At 42.2% G+C, this 17,548-nt stretch overlaps 1 protein-coding gene across 5 annotated transcripts in view; it reads right to left on the bottom strand.

The window, feature by feature from the left end:
• CHD9 (chromodomain helicase DNA binding protein 9) overlaps positions 1-6,581 on the bottom strand; it is a 97,714-nt gene extending 91,133 nt beyond the window's left edge. For 3 of the 5 annotated variants that reach the window (XM_075101597.1, XM_075101601.1, XM_075101600.1), the window contains exon 1: positions 6,296-6,496. The gene's annotated coding sequence lies outside the window, so the exon portion shown is untranslated. Of the gene's footprint in view, positions 1-6,055; positions 6,187-6,295 lie in introns of those variants that run through there. The other 2 variants (XM_075101599.1, XM_075101598.1) reach the window with 2 other exon arrangements.
• Between the last annotated feature and the right edge of the window lie 10,967 nt (positions 6,582-17,548).

The raw sequence follows: 17,548 nt of genomic DNA, 5'->3' as shown, positions 1-17,548 counted from the left end.
TGTTGTCATAAATTTCAGCAGTACACCTTAAATTAGACCTACAAAATATGTTTCTGAATTCCAGTATCTTTCCTGAGGAACTACACTGCCATCTTAAAATATGTAGAGAAACATCTGCTTTGAAAACCAGAAAAAAAGCCTTCTCATTTTCACATGTGGCCTAAACCAAGGTTTCATTACAAACCATCAGAGACAAGAGACTTCACAGCATAATCCTCTTTCAATTCACAATCTGATTATACACTAACTTCCAACAATTCTCATGTTCTAGCCTGACAGGCATCTTTGTGAACCTCTGCAAGTTTATAATCTGGAAGTATCAGCTAGAACAATGCAAAGGATCATGTCTATTTTACAGATGCCTATGGATTGTAACCTAGGAGTACAGAGCAACGGTTATGAAGACTTGACATGGACAGAGATAAGTGTTCTCTGTGAAGATTTGGAAAAAAGAGCAGAGTTTCAAGTCTTTACACAACCAGATTAGGATACTACCACAGTACTCTACAGAACAGAACAGGTTCAGACTTCCCACTCCATACTACGTTAGTTGACATAAGGAATTCCATCTGCAACAGAGATCTATAGCTTTCAGAGAAGGGCTGCATACAATTTTTCAATTTTTAAAAAAAACTATTTCTAAGGGGACTTGATATGAAAGTTTTTCAAAAAAGCCCCTCCCAAGCATATTAAGCAAGACATTCCAAGTTTGTGAGTTGTTCAATATACTATTCTTGAATTAAGAAATCAATTAGAACTGATAACCCAAGCAAAGCAATATTTTCCATCTTGTTTCATGGCTTCCAGCACACTCAGAACATATTACTGAATTCACTTGCAATAGAGGGAGTCTCCAGACTTCTTCTATTATGACATCAATATTCTGCCCCAAGAGCCTGACAAAGTGGAATTTTAAAAAATGCCTCCCAGTGAAATGGGACAATACTCATCTGCTCCTCAAGGGTATCAATGAATTAATTCCTAAACACCAAAAAATCTGGCTCTGGAAGCTCATTTTAGTTTAGCTTCTGAAAACCAGCAAAAGATATTTTCAAAAACTACATGCTAAAACCAGCAACACTATATTATATGGAATCAGTCCCACTGTCTTACCTAACACAGTTTTTAATGTTGGTGGAATCCACTAACTACAATGGATTTACTACAGAATAACGGGAAACAAAAATATATCCTATTTAATTCTAAGATTTCTTCTAACAAATGGAATATCAGATGGGTAGATTTTCATGCCATTATACAGATGTAATCTTTCTGAAGCTTAAAAGTTTCTTCATTAGGGTGTTAAGTATCAAATGTAATAATATCATTTACTCTTCAAAAGCCATTTGCAGAATAAATTCTGGAGGAATTTGAGCAACGAACAGAAAAGAGTAAACCAACCTTTTAATACTGCTCATGCAACACAAGGAAGAGTGCCCAAGAATGCACTGCAGAAGGAAATAATTTGGTAACCAGAGTTACTACATTTTCTAATATGACTCAGGTAAAGAACAAAGTCAAAATTATTATTTGTCTTCCAAAAAAGGATGGGAACATTTTTCATCTTCCTGCAAATTTCAACTGTTGATTTAAAATTAAAACAAAAACATATATCTTGAAGAAAGATGCATGCACATCGGTGGCCTAAAGACATTAGTATTTGATATCTCTTTGGTAATTTGCATGGATGAAGTTTAAGATCCTTACACATTCGCTCGCTGACAGATGCGCTGTCATACCAATGTATTTCTGCTGAATTCTGAGGTTTTTTTAAAAATGCTTCCTCCCTTGTAACTTGTTTCTTGCAGCTTACTAAGTGAACATAACGTAAAGACAGCACTGAAAGGGGAACTCAGTTCCAAGGTGCTGCCAAAAGTAGCCTTTTACTTGATCACTGAAGCTCTTTAAGAGGCAGCTGTGTATCCATCTGAATAGTATTATATACACGTTTTGAAAGTACTAGGAAGATGCATAGCTTCACTAACCACATTGTTAAGAAGTGTTTGATTTAGAGCTGGTCTTCTGCAAGTTTTCAACACTTACTCAAAACCATGGCATTGTAAACCATATTATACTTCTTTCTAGTACTACTTCAGAAAAAAACACTGCTTAAGAAAAGGTCTCCTATTTACAATAGTGCAGGCAGGCGAAAATCGCATGTTCAGCCTGTTTGACTTTTGGCCAGCTCTCTTTCACGTTTATGAACTGGCCAGACGGATAAAATATAAGAACCCTGCTATTCCTTCAGCCAAAGACAGAGCTGCAAACTCTTTCCGGTTGCTGTGGTATCAGCAAAAGAATTACTTGTTAGCATCATAGTTTCTTTTGCTGAAAAGGGGAAAGAGAATACTTCAGTAATATTCTCAAATATTTCCAGTAATGCTAACTATTGATTCTTCAAGGCTTGACTAAGTAAACAGACTGTTTCTCCATCACCCATTTTTATGTATGCAGATACCCAGCATTCCTGAAGCACCATTTCTAACTACAGGAAGAGCACTAGAAAATAAAATGAGAGTACACTACACGAGCTCGAGTGACTGGGAGATTTCTAAGTGTTCATTAAGCTCAAAGCTCCATAGTTTGATAGAACCAAGGCCATTAAAAGGACAAATAAAGGTAGGTCAGTGGAAGAACAGAAAGTATCTACAAAACTAGTTTGGTTAGAAAAGACACCGAGTGCTAAGGGTTACCGGATTTCAGTTAAACACAGAAAAATATTTCAACTGGATGATTTATGAACATAAGTACCAAACACTGCTGAGAATTTAGTTCATGTACAGGGGTAGAAAGAAGTAGAATACTGCAATCCAATGATGAATAGGATCACGCCATTCATCTCCACCAGATCCAGCTTCTCCTCATCCTAAATTGCATGAAAAGCATCAAAGACAGACAACAATGCAGCGTTTGGACACTTATTTCTACAAGACTGATATAGAATTTAAAAATGCACTGTAAGGAACCCTGACCCATTAAACACTTGATTGTCCAGCTTACCTGTATTTCTGAAGTGTTTGAAGGATATATATACTTTGATTATAGGGAAAAACTGTATTGCAAAATTGTAATATATACGAAAAGCATAATCTTACAATTAACCATATAAAGCAAGTAAGAACAAAAGTGCTTCTATTTACTTTACGGGCTGCATGAATCAAACCAGCGTGTCAGTCTCTTTGTTTTTACCTGCCCACATCACTACCTTGTCTCTCATAAGAGGGAACAAATGATCAATGCCTGTTTCAGGGCCTCTACAGTCTCTCAGTAGTGGTTCATGTCATACCTCTTTTAGATAACATCACTAAAAGTACTTTTTAAAAATCACATTGTGCTTTCATCAACATTTCTCCACGACTGAATTCTTGGACTTATCTTCAGGAGCATTTAGCATCAGCAGCTCATGTTAAACGAGTAGGTGCTGAGATTCCTCCAAATTCATGAAAAATTATGAGACTGAAAATTCCAGTTCTTTGTACAGTAAAAATGACAGCTTTACTCTCAATGAAATAAGTTAAGACACCATCATAATGAAAAGCAGCATAAATTCTTGTAAATTGAACTACCTGGTTAAACACAAACAAGCTAGCACAAACTAAACCAGCACAGACGCATTGTAACTACCTATGTGCCCACCCTTATTGTCTTATAAATGCAAAGTAAATTGATGCAGCTTACCCACCAATGGGGGCGTGGGGGGGGGACGACAGACGAGGGACGACAGACACAAAGCCACTTCACATTTACTATAAGGTCAGAGAGTTCACAAACTGGCAGTATCCACAGAGTTGTTGATACCTGACATCCTATCACATCCTACCTTACTTCCCACTAACTTCTCTGTGTACCCCTATGTACACATAGGGCCTGGCACATGGATCCCTGAACTGGTGAACTTTCAAGAACATGTATATTAATTTTTGCTCTTTGGTTTACAAAAATTGGGCATTGAAGTCCACAGTGTTTTGGAAGCCTCATCTGCCAGACACAGGAAAAATTTAAAAGTCATTCTTAGTTTTGGGGGTGCGTAGAAACTGTGAGTAGGTAAAACCAAAAAATACTAATTGCTACTAATTCTTTAACAGTTAACAAAGTATAAAATAGGAGTAATTATTAATTTTGAAATATTTATCTTGCAAAAGAAACTAGCAAAAGGTTGACCTATGTACCAATAAATTAAAACTCAGAGCCAGGCTAAAAATCCAGATATTGCTCAAAAATAGCTGAATGCTAATATTCTGCCTTGAATGCTAAACATTTATATTTGCATACAAATGATTACATGTAAAACATGGTAAAATAATTACTTTACCTCACAACTGCCCAATGGGAACTTGATGGTGTCAAATGATACAGGTTTAAAAAGAGATGCAGAGAGCTCTTAAGACTGATGGGCCCAGTTTACCTCAGAGAGGAGGATTACTTTTTAGAGCTACTTCTTACAAAGTCTCAGAAAAGACACAAGAGAAGAACTAGAAACCTTAACCCTTTACACAGATTGTTATTTTGTCCCCCATGAGCACACATTATTAACACTAAAGGGTTCAGATCTCTTCTATGTAAGGGAAGGAGACCAAGCGGTATTTTCTTGCACTAATGAAGTTAAACAATTTTCACAAACTGAAGGAAGTCTTTAGTTGCCAAAGATTCAACACAGTTGTGATGCAAAGACAGTGAGGAGTGCAAACCATTTTGACGAACTGAAAGTATATGCATCAACCTCGATGTCAAGCCAAATGAGAATTATGGACTCTCTTCACCTGGTTTTTATCCCCGTTCACAAAAATTTGTGCATGAAGAAGGAATGAAGAGGTTTTAACAGTTCAGTGCTTTAAGCCTCATTAGGAAGTAGCATGATTTCTCCACTAAAGATGCATGCCACCTATCCACCCAGTGCTACATACATACAGTACCGAGCTAGCCTCAAAATTCTCTTGTCATCTCTGAAGGAAGTCAGCTCATGGCCCCTACCTGAAAAATGCTAGTCCAAAAATTCCAACCTTGCACTTTCACAGCCAAGTCCCTTTTTAAGCCTCCGCCCATGCAGCGGGAACCTGCAGCCATGCGCCACCGGTCCTCCTCACCCCAGAAGTGTTCCAGCCCAGAAGGACAGCAGACTGCATGCCCACCTCCATCTCTCCCAGACACACCTCACCCAATGCCAACCCTCCCCTTCCATATTCCCTTCCCCAGCTCCCACGTTTTCTGCTGTCGTGGATCCAAGCCAGCAGGCTGCCAAACTCAGCTCCTCTTTTTTCCTACTGCTTCACTTGCCCTGGGAAATTATTTTCATTCCTCCCTCTGCCCAGCTCTATTACCTTGCATAGCAACAAACCTGGTCCAACATTCCCACTTTTCTGCCTGGGAGGGTGCCACATCCCTTCCCTGCCACGCAGCCCCCCTCCTGTACGGTGGCTGGAGATATTCTTGCTCTGCCTTCCTCCACCCACCCCTTTCCTCGCACCGCCACCTTCTCGCTGGGGGAGACAGGGACACTCAGCCTGTTCCTCCGACTACCCCGAGAAGACAAGGCCTCTTCCCATCAGCCTGCCGTCTTCTTACCTGCAGGAAGCCAGGGACAGGACATCCAGCCTCTCCCCAGCCCCACTACCTGGGGAAGGCCCAATCTCTCCCCTCCAAACTTTGCCCCCCACCGCGGGCCCGGCGGGGCCGGGAGGAGGGGGGCAGGGGGGACCGCATCCCTGGGAGCGTCCCCCCCCGCCCCGCCGCCGCCACCACCACCATCCTGCCCCGCTCCACCCCCGCCGCCCAGAGGAAACGCTCGCCTCGCCGCCACCCCCCGCCCTCCTCCCACCTCCGCCGGAGAGGTGCGAGGGACCGGCGAGGAGCCCCGCGCCCGCCGCCGCTGGCGGCGCGGGGCGGAAGCAGGTCAAGGCGCGGCGGCGGGGAGAGCCCGAGCAGGCCGCGCCGCGCCGTTCCCCAGCGGGAGGTGGGACTGACAGGACGCCGGGGCAAGCCGGTGTCTCCGGCACCTGGTGCGCGGCCTGCTCCGGAGGTGGCGGGGGAGCAGCCCGTCCCCTTCGCACGTACTCACCGCCGGGTTCGCCATTACACGGCGGCGGTGGCAGCGCCTGGAACCGCCGCCGCTGCCCGGCAGGAGGCACACACGCGCGGGGAGGAGGAGGCGGAGGAGATGCCCCGCGCCTGACAGCTCCCCGCCGGGGCGGCCTCAGGCAGACGCGGCAGCTCAGAGGCGGCGGCGGGAGCGGCGGCGGCTTCCCCTCCCCCCATGGGGATTCCCCCCGGGGAGCCGCTGGCCGAAGGCGGCACTTACCGGGCGGCAGGGCGGCTGGCGCAGGCCGGGAAAGGGGCGGCGGAGCGGGCGGCGCGGCCTGGCTGGCTCTCCTCCCCCCGCCGCCCACCGCGCAAGCAGGGCGGGCGGGAGGGGCGGCCGGGAGGGAGGGGCGGCCGGGCGGGCGCTGCGGGACAAGTTTCACTCGCTCCGCGCCGCGACCCCACCGGCCCCAGCGAACCCGCGGGGACGGGCTGGGGGGTACATTTGCATATTTGTCACCCCCGCGCTGATTGGCCGCCCGCGCGGGGGCCGCCGCCGCTCGCTGACACGGCGCCTCGGGAAGGGAGAGAGAAGGAGGGAGAGAACAGGGTGTGAGCGGCGGCGGCGGGCGGAGGGGGCCCGGCGGCGGGGAGAAGGAAGAGGAGGGCGGAGCCAGGACGCGAGCAGGGGAAGGGGTGTACGGAGGGAAGGAGTGTGCGCGGGAGGTGGAGAGGGGAAACGGGAGCGTGCGAATTTCCTTCCCGAGACACCTTCGTCTCACGCCGCAGCCCCCACGAGAGGGGGCAGCCATGAGCGGGCGGGCGGGGGCGGGGAGGCTGGAGAATCCGCTGCGGAGCCGATAAAATGGTGTGTGAGTGGCGGGGCGAGCCGATCCAATATGGCCCCCTTCGCTAGCAGAAACCAATCGCGGGCGCGTTTACTCTGGAGGCTCCGGCAGAGGCCGGGCCGCGCTGCCGGCGGCGCCTCCGTTGAGGAGTGGCCGCGGCAGCAAGCGGCGCCCGCCCGCCCGGAATGCTGGCCCCTGGCCGCGGGGGGAGCGGGGATTTTCCCTGGGAAAGGCAATCTTAGGCGTCCGGCACGTTTCCGGGAGGGGATTACGCAGTCGCTGTCGACGGTTTCCTCGTGACGAGCGTGGCGGGCGGCCGAGCGCCTGAAGGCAGAACTGGGCTCGCCTCGCCGGCGGGACTCCTGCTGCGGCGTTACCTCACGGGAGCGGGGCCCCCGCCGCGTACACGTCCCTGCGCTTCATTGCGACATTTGGCGTTCGTTGGATACCTCCACTCGAGATACGGCTTGTAGGCAGCCAAGGCGCTCTCCCTGTCTGTAGGGAGAGCCTGTGTGACCAGGATTTTGGTTAATTTGACCTATTGATGACCCCGAGATTTTGCACTGAAGCCCCAGTACTAGCAGGGAGAGCAAGAATTCCCGCCTTTCAGAGGTGAATAAAGGTGGACACCGGACAGGGCGAGCATAACCTGAGGCACTCCGCATCGAGCCATTCTCGAATGAATCACTTGAATATGCTAATAAGGCACATACGTTCCTACAAAGTTACCGATAAGCCTTTCCCTCTGGGTTTACATAATATTTTTTCAATCATGGAAAGCAAAGTGCATTGAATGCCAAGCATTAATTTCAAGATCAGAATTTAGAAGTAGCAGTTAACAAAGAAAACATTTTACATTCATATTGGCTGAAGGAAGAGTCCTTTAAAAGTTTAAGGGACTTCTAAGAATTTAAAGGACTTTAAAATACTTAAAAGACAAAACAACAAAGTTGTTACAAGACCCGTTTCCCTGTAGCAGGAGGGAAGAGCAAAAAGCTGGATGAGGGCGTGTCTAGCGTGGTTGAAAGGCGAATCACGGAAGGGGCTTGCTTGCAGTTTTATCTAGAGTGGTATATAAATAGGAAAAGCTCTTTAGGTGCGCAGTTACATAACTCTTGTTGAGCTGACCTAAGGACTAAAAATAAGAATTCCAGGAATACAAGGGAATTCCCAGTCAGTTACCTACACTTGGATATTGTGCCTAGGAGGACTATACACACAGAGGCAAAAAGAAATCTCATTCTAAGTCTTCCTTCTGTAGTTTGCTTGCAGAGAACTAGAGATAAACTTCCAGTTCTTCCAACCTGTTGCTTCTATATTAGGATATAATTTAAGATAAGAGTTCGTCATTATACTCCATGTCAGACTTCTTGTGATCTTATATGCTTAATTATAATACATTAATTGATTTCAGGGTTTCTAAATAGCTCAGCTGAACTGTAGATGCAGACATAAGGTAGGTTCTTATTCAACATCGGTTCAGAAGACAAAACTTTAAGCAAGTTACTTCAATGTTTTAGCTTAACAGCTAAACATAAAGCTAAATTTAAGCTTTATTACCCTACCTCTCAGTTCCTGCATGGCTAAAACTTTAATCTTTCTCTCAAACTGTTCAGAAAGACTAATGTTAACAGTTATGCTAAAGTTTCTGTACTAACTTTATTCTTTTGGCCAGCCCTATAGTTTTTCCTTCTTTCTAATTTCCCTTGCTTTTACTAAAATTTGATAACAACTTTGAAAAAAAGTTAACATACTCATTTTCATCCTAGTTGTTTCTAAAAGCAAATGATTTGGGGGAGAGGGGAGGGGGGGAGGCGGAGGGAAGGGGGGGAGAGGGGAGGGGGGGAGGCGGAGGGAAGGGGGGGAGAGGGGAGGGGGCAGGGAAGGGGGGAGATGGGGCAGAGGGGAGGGGGGAGGGAAGGAGGGGGGGGAGAGGGGGAGGGGAGAGGGGGAGGGGGGGGAGAGGGGGAGGGGAGAGGGGGAGGGGGGGAGAGGGGAGGGGGGGGAGAGGAAGGCATCCCTTACCCTTTTATTAGAATTAGCTGGCCAATTGTAGTACTTCCTTAATAAAGCTATCAACACTATTGTAACATTGTGAAGGGCTCTCAGCTGTAGATAGTGTGAATGGTAATGTCATAAGTTGAGAGCACAGGCTTAGAATGATAAATCACATGAATGACTGAAAATGCGGCTGGTTATTCTGTTGCTCAAAAGGACACTGAATCTCATGAACACTTAACATCTGGATGGATCCTCTTAGAATTTAGCAAAGAACAGGTTGCTTAAATGTACAGAATTAAATGTTGATTTTTTGGTTTGGGCTTCATTTTCTTAAACATGTCTTATCTCGTCAGTTTTGGAGATTGCTTTTGCACAGTGTTAAATTTTCTTTCCATCAAAACTTCTGCCACTTCGTATTACCACCCCAAAATCCTACTATTGTTTCAAACAACCATAATTTTCGCAGGTTTTATACATTTTATGAGATCTTTGTTTTCTCAGCACCACTACTTCGCAATGTAATTATATCATCTTGATCCATCATAGCATCTAGATGACTGTTCTAAAATGGTGAGTTTGGTAACAGTGGAATAATACTGTGTCCCTCCCCTCCTTTTTTTTTCCATAAATATTTTCCTTTAGATGTCTCATGTACAACAGAGTGAGAACACATGCATTTTTTATGTTCTTGACTCCCACAGAAGTATAGCAGTTTATTCTGCCTTAGGATTTACCATGTGTGTACCTTGTAACACGTTGTAGTCTGTAGAGGGAGAAGTCCTGTGTACTCAATAGAAGGGAACTCATCCTTTACCCTTCTGTGAGTGTGGGATAAAGTTTTCTAAGGAAAAAAAAAAAGAGGAAATCAGTTGCTGCACTTGCCTGGTTTCTTGTACTTTGATTATGCATGGAAGTTGCTGCAGGGGTATTGAGGTCAGAGCTGGAATGAAGTTCACATGCACTGAATCAGCTGCTGAGATTCCACTGTTGCCACAGTGACTGCTTTGATCCTTCTCAGTAGCAATTCTGTGTGACTTGGGAAAGAAAAGAGCAGCTGTCTGCACAGATTGCTGCTATTAGAGCAACTCTTTATATGTCTGTGTAGACATGCTCTAAAAGCCTGGTAGGAAGCTGTAATGCAGGTGAAGACTTGTAGCGCCATGCAAACCAGGCCCCTACTGAGGTGTTTTGGCTGTTTGGTGCATTGCCTCTGCAACCTGCAGCATGAATAGGGAACAAAACATTTTCTCTGTATGACTGTTGGAGCCAGTAACAAGTCTGCAAGGTGAGGGTAAGCTCATGTCATTTTACTTCTGAATATATTCCGTCATAGGTTCCCTTACAGTTCAAACTGGGGAGCTCTGCTTGGTTTTGTTGCGCTGTTGGCTAGTGGTTTGTATGTTTGTTTGATCTGGAATATACACTGCAGCTCCTGCGAGGAGCAGCTATGCTGTACACCTGTAGATGTGAAACACTGCAGATGCAAAGTAACTATGTGGAAGCAGATGGTTTCTCTCATGATCTTGCAGAGGCAGATGCAAACCAGGGCATGGTTATGAATCCTTTTAGATTAGGACAAAATTTAATTCTTTTGACTGTCTTTGTGGGAACAATTGTGTCCAAGGGTATGGATCAGAAAGAGAAGCTGGAATTCTGAATATAAACCTTTCATATTGTGATAAACAACTACAAATAAATCTGATTGCTAATTAAATTTGCAAGTTATCTACTTTGTAAGATGGAAATCTCTTGGCAGCTAGAATGTTTTACCCTCAGGATGATATGTCTTGAAAGTTTACTTGGCAGCTGGAAACCACTGATGTAAATTGAGTACACCTGCAGTTAGGGTATCAAAATGCTGATTTCTAAAACTGCTTCCATTGCTGTTTCCTCAAACACCGACACCTGTACTTTGATTGTCTGCTTGCTACAATGACAGCCACAAGTACACTGTTAATTGAAAAAGCCATGATGATAGTACTAAAATGAAGTCTGTTGTGAAATAGGCAGTGTGAAAGGAGAACATCTTGAATCTGGACTTACTGAAAAAGTTCTTACTAAATCATGTTTTCATTAAGAAATTTAGAAGGTGTATTTTTTTAGGGGATCACTGGCAGTAGCCAATTTTAGGTTTTGAGAGAGGTTTGCTGTACTGTCTTGGGAGAACAGAAGTTAGTATCTTGATAAGCGGGGGCCAGTTTGTGAATCTGAGTGCTGAAACTTACGAGATTTTTGAATTAGGGTTTAAAGTGTTGTTGTTGCCAAAGAAGAAAGGTGATACAGGATGTCTTCTAGGCACTTGTGCTAGGAAGAAAGTAGCCCTTTAAGACCAGAATTGCAGGTTTTGATGACAAGGTGGAGCACAGGGCTGAAGGGCACCTGACTCTCTTTGGGCTACACAAGACAACACTGAAGTCTTGTTGTAGTTTTTCTGTAGAATGGGTGAATGTGAAGAAGCTTTCAAGAGAGAAGGAAGATAGTAATAGCGGTTAAAATAGCAGTTGAGAATTTTTATGAAAGTAGAAATATGTTGGAGAATTTATGCTGTTTCAAAAGTCTAGAGGAAGCCTGCAAGTAAAGTGATTTGATAATGGGGTGACCATTTTGAGTTGTGTTAATAAGTAAGATACTGAAATTGAATGTGGTAGTTAGAGCTTTTAGAAAATGTATTTTTCCTGGTTTTATCTTAAATTTTCTTCGGTTTTATCTATAGAGCTTGAATGGATAAGCTATTACTTGATTTTTGAATGTAGGGCTTAGAGTGAGTGTAGTATTCTCTTGAAGTTTTGTGTTATTAAATACTTCTTATTAGGGTTTATTTACTGTAGGACTAACTATTTGTGTTTATTGTTCCTGGGCTGGCTTTAAAAGTTGTTGGAGTAGGGAACTGCTTCTTAACTTTAAGAAAACTTCTAGGTTTTTATTAAGTAAGGACTAAACAGCTTTTACATGGAGGAGAAAGGAGAGGAATGCTATATGAGGGATTTGAAGTAGAAGTGTACTTTTATTTTTCAAGAGGAAAAAGGTTTTCTGGAGGTGCATGGTTCCTGGCCATGAGATAGTAACAGGTCTCCTGCTATAGCTGAATTCTGTTCTTTGCTGTTTTCTTTTGCTTTTTTTCTTTTATAGCAGGAGATGCAAAGAGCTGGTTTTAGGTGTTGTGAGATAAGACTGTCTACTGGAAGGAAGATTTGTGTAGTTATAGCCATAGGGTTGTCTTTTTTTTTTTGTTTTTGGTAAAGATGGATAGAGAACTAGTGGTAACTTCTACTCCCTGTTGAAGACTTTTGGTGCTCTTACTCATGTGAAAGTGGTAAGCACGTACTATGGGAAAATCAGATATATGTTAAACACTCAAAGCTTCTGGGAAAAGTTTGGTTAAGGAGTGGGTAGAAAGGGCAGTATCAGTGTGGAGCTTTGTTTAATTCAGAATACTGGATAGGGAAACACTTCAGCCTAGTTGTAAAGGTGATTTAGGAACTCTGCAAGTAGTTTGAATGTACAAAAAAAAAAAAAAAAAGGAAGAATAAGTTACTAGTTTATCAGCCACTTTCTGAGACTGTAGTAGGGAAGGAACCTGGCGGGGTGGGGGGTGGAGGAGGGGAATGGAACATGGACAGGACACACCAACCCCCCACCCCCCAAATTATAGTCAAGAACAGTTGCACTATAAGTAGGGTAGCTAATCGTAATCAGTAGGTGTGTGGGACTTGCCTATGTAGGTCTACTAAACTTGTTAGGGTTCTAGCTTCAGAACTGTTTTGCAGTCTAAAACTAGCTGTAAAATCAGATAGCAGTGTTGTGGCCCCTTAAACTTCTCAGAAAACAATAACTCAGGAGTACTGGTATGATCTATGTACTGGGTTCTCTTCGGCATCTCCAACAATTCAGCTGGAATTACTATTTTATGTAATGTGGGTGTCTGTATTAGGATGCATGGTGTCATCAGCGTATGAAGTAAATCCCTAAAATGTTAAGCTTTAATGTAGTACTTTGGTGTAAAATGCTGTTTGTGTCCTGACTTTATATGCTGTGTACTACAACAAAACATGCAACAAACTGTTAATATTAATTGTATTAGGCTTTACTCTTAATTCCCTTTTACTGTTTATGTAATACTAAGCCAGTGAAAGAAACCCTGGAAATTTATTTGTTTCCTATAGTGCAGCATGTGTGTATTGCCTCATGCGAATCCTATTATCACAGATAGGTGTTTGAAGAGTGTGGGTTTGATATCTTAGTTTTGTGTGAGGTATTCATTTATTTGATGTGATTTGATGAAGCAGAGCATGACTGAGTGGTAAGAACGTGTGCTCAAAAAACATCCGTGCAAGACAGAACGTTTTGTTAATAAGCGTAGAAAGCTTTTGCTGCCCTCTTGTGGTTTTTGTGTAGATAATATTTTTGCTCTGAGGCTGTTAAAATATTAATGTTCCTTTAAAGCAGAACTTTTAGCTGCCAGTGTAGTTAAATATGTCCTTATTCTGTAGGCAAGAGCTAATGTTACAGATTGCGGAGTACTTTTTTCATGATCAAACTACTAGCTCTGTGGATGACAGGAGGGCAGTGGATGTCATTTATCTCAACTTTTGCAAAGCTTTTTGCACTATCTCCTACAATATTTGTATGTCCAAGTTAGGACTTTATGTTCCAAATGGGCATGTAACCAGATGAGTGGAAAACTGATGAGATGATTTGGTGTGGAGGGTGTTTAATACTCCATACAAATGCTGGTAACAGACAGAATGCCACAGGGATCCATACTGAGACTAGTTCTATTTAACATCTTTATCAGTTGCTCAGAGGAGTTTGCAGGTGACATGAAAACAAGGGAGGATGAGCTGATGTGTGCAGTGTCAAGACTGCCATTCAGGGATCTAGACAGGCTGAAGGACTGGCAGGAACTTGCTTCCCTGAAGCTTGTTTTTTAATACCAGATCCCTAGAATATCTTTAGAAATCTTCTGAAATTTGTTTTGTAAATCTAAATAATGTAACATGCCAAAATGACTAGTCAACTTTTAGTTGGATGAGAAATGTGGATTATCATTAGTTGCTTTATAGAAGTTGTAATGAAGCTATGAAGCAGTGATTCAATCCCTTGTCAGTGTTGGCTTCAGTAAGTAAAATGAAATTTGCACTGAGCCAGTAATCATGAGCAAAGTAATCATAAACCTGAAAATGAGGATGTTCTTTATAATTCTGTACTGTTAACTTAGTCTAAAACTCATCTGCTTTTGGACAAATATTTAAAAATATTTTTTTGTTAGTCATGCATTGCATTTATAAAGTGAACTATCTTCCCTTTGCTGTTAACTTGAAATAGGTAGAAGCAAGACCTGCATTTCAAGACCTGTGTAAAATAAATTTGCTACTATGTAAACTTTATCAGTACTATATAGCTTGTGCAAATTGTTGTCTTGTGAGTTCCTAAGGTACAGTAGAGTAACTGCTAATACTACTGAAGTCTGTAAACTGTGTAGTTCAGCACTTAAAATATATGCACTGCGGTAATCAACTTTGATCATCTGCTCTAGGCCAGAAATCTTGTTGGTCTGTAAAGTATACTTCCAGAGCGGCTCTGTGTGACTGCTGTGCCTGCCGTTCAATATTCAGCAGGGTACTAATAGTAAATCTTCTAAACCAAAGAAGTTTTACATCTATGTGACCCAAGGTATCTTCTCTTGAGGACTGATTCAAGGTGAACTATGTGGGATTCAGCTGGCATTTGGCTGAAGCGATTTAGGCAATCCCTAGTAAAGCCTGCGTACTGTAAGAGCCACACAAGCAGGCTGCAGCCATTCTGCTTGTCTGCGGTGTTGAAATTGTCCAAGAGGGTGCTGAAGGCAGAACTGAGATGTGGCTGTCTGCCAGTGATTTTAGAGTCACAGGAGAGAGGTTTCGTTCTGCAGCAGTGTGGACCTGTGTGCCTAAATTCAGTTGAAATAATTCTTTGGATTGAGGCCTAAACACAGTTTCTTTGGACATTGACTCTCTGGTAAGCAGATATTTAATATCTGCTTACAAGTGATTAGTTAATGTGGTAAGATGAACTTTTAAAGGCTTGTGAATGTTCTGGCTTGCATTTCTTGTGTAAGCTGCGTTTCTGTGAAACTTCTTTACCAGTCGAGAACTGCAGGAATATGGCAGAATTTAACTTAAAGGCCTTTTTAAACGTTCCCTGTGGAAACCTTACTGAAACAGTATTGTGCAGCTTAGCCTATTGGTGATTGTCTTTGTTCAACGGTTGACTATTAGTCTATAGAAAAGTGAGATCTATGCAAGGAAAATGAGGAATTAGAGTCTTTTAGCAAAGTACTTATTGGTGGATAACACACTCACTTTTCGGAGAGTTAATGCTAACATGTATTTCCTAGGCAACAGGATCGACTGTGTGGTACTGTTTCTGGTCCTCCTGTGTCACTTGTTTAGTTTTTTTTATTGATGCCATAAAACTTCAGTAAATTTTCAGGTACTTTTAACTGGTACTGTATTATGTAATGCTGTGGAATATTAAAATTGACCTTTACACAACTGAATTAAACTGCTGCCTTTTAGCAAACTTCTAACCGTAGTTCACTAAAAATGAAATCTTAAATATTTGTTCTATCCAACTAGCCATGCATTGCCTGTACAGACTTTTATCACCATCTTCTAATTGTTCCCTGTGGACATCTTGGAATTAGGATTGCATTTTGGCTATACTGGCTTTAATTGTTCAACTGCTTTATGACTTTTACTCCCTATTACAAACTGTTTTCCTTCCTCTTTTTTAAACTTCCACCACTAGTTACTTTTCCCTCCGGTCCTTGTCAGTCTAGTTATTTAATGCATAACGGTAGGAAGGTTTCTTGTGTGTGTGCTTGCATGCACGTATGATTTTGTGTTTTTTTTCAATAGCATGTAGTAAAAGAAGATTGTGATCCATGATAATGGCTCCAAGAAACTGATTTTTGGTTTCTCTGACTTGGAAGTTAGGATTAAAAAAGTAGCCTATTTCCCTTCTTACTGGGTTCAGTGGAATTTAAATATTAGTTCATTTTATATATGAGCATCTTTATCAGTTTCAGAACGGCTAGTTGGAGGAGGGAAATGTGTGTGTATACATGTGTTGAGTGCCATGCTTTTACTTTTAAGGAAAGGCAGTTTGTAGCACAAATGCTGCCCAACCCTCACAATATCAGTGCCTGAAACTATTTCTTCAAAAATGAGATTTGACTGCTCACAAGAGGGCACTGCAACTTTACTTTTGTGCACACTACTGTAAGACATAAGCCTTGCCATGAGATAGGTCTAGCAACAGAAAAACAAATAATATTGTCACTCTTCAGCATAATTCATTTTAAAACCAAGTTCTTAGTAAAGATTGCCAACTGTTTTTTTTTTTTTAAACAGAAATGAAATTATTCAAAGTAATGCAGAAATTTGCATAGATAGTTTTGAAATGGAATATTCTTTTGTCAGCTTCAGGGTCAAGCTGTTGTAGCTGGTGATGACCGAGTAAGGCAAGCTACATAAAGAAATCTGTGATTGCATTTAAAAAGAAAAAAGGAAAGACTGTCTGACCATAATGAACTATTTTATTTACTTATCAAAGCCTTGAGTGTCATTAGACAGCTCAGCAGGCAAGTCATCGTAAGAGAAGTGTTCATTTAGTAAAGATTAATTATAGCCTCCAGCATATCAAGTTTATTATGTCCAATAAGTATGGCAAACAGCTGGAGGAACATGTTTGTTTTACACTTGATAGTGTTCTTGTGCCTCAAGGTCTAACTCATGAAAGAATAATTAGTTGTTATGAGTGAATTGTTCCTAATTCTGTAGACTGGTTTTTGGTGTATATTTAATTCTGTGTTTTAAGTAAAACAAAATGAAGGTATTGGGCCTGACACTGAAGTTGTCATTATATAACTTTTGAAATAGTGTCTGAACTCTACAGCAGAGTCCTTTTGTTTGTATTAGTTACCTTAAATCCATGCATTCATTGCATTTAAACTCTTGGTCTAGAATTGTTTTTATCAGTGGAAATACGAAAGACTGGCAACCCACAAGTGGTTGGACTTACAGGGTCTACCTGCTGAAGAAATTCATTATGGCAGGTGGGTTTTATTATTTTCCATAATGGCTTTTTCACTTCTGGAATTACTTTCCATTGAATGACATAGAAACTCATGAACTTGAAGTTATAAAAAAGCATGTATTACTGAATGGACAAGGCAGGTTTGGAACCAAATTATGTGAACAGCTAAAGGATCATAAAAATCTACTGAGGAAGAACTACTTTATATTGTTTTATTATATGCTTTTGAAAAGCATATATGCTATAGGATTATGACCCAAGCTGGAAGTGGCAGAGGGCCTGGTAAAAGCTAATAGAGAAATGCAAATATACAATGAGAAAAAAGATTACTGAAGAAGTAAACAAGAAATGGCGTATAAGGTACTTCAGCAGAATAAGGAAGGCTTCTGATAGCAAAAAGAATTTAGGATCTCTAGAACAGGATTTAGCTGAAGACCTTAATTTTGCTTTTTATGCAGTGCTCTCAAGATACTGTCAAAAAGGAAGAATCTTTGGTTTAAACAAGATCTTAATGTTGGTGAGAGGCAGGGACAATTATTTTGAGTTTTGGAAGTTACGAAGACTAAGCTGTCAGGATGGACTTGTTACAGCGCAGTTTTGAAATA

This window comes from Phalacrocorax aristotelis, chromosome 8 (assembly GCF_949628215.1).
Source record: "Phalacrocorax aristotelis chromosome 8, bGulAri2.1, whole genome shotgun sequence".
NCBI lineage: Eukaryota > Metazoa > Chordata > Aves > Suliformes > Phalacrocoracidae > Phalacrocorax > Phalacrocorax aristotelis.
The sequence above is the reverse complement of the archived record's forward strand: the minus strand, read 5'-3'. Positions and strand labels throughout refer to the sequence as shown.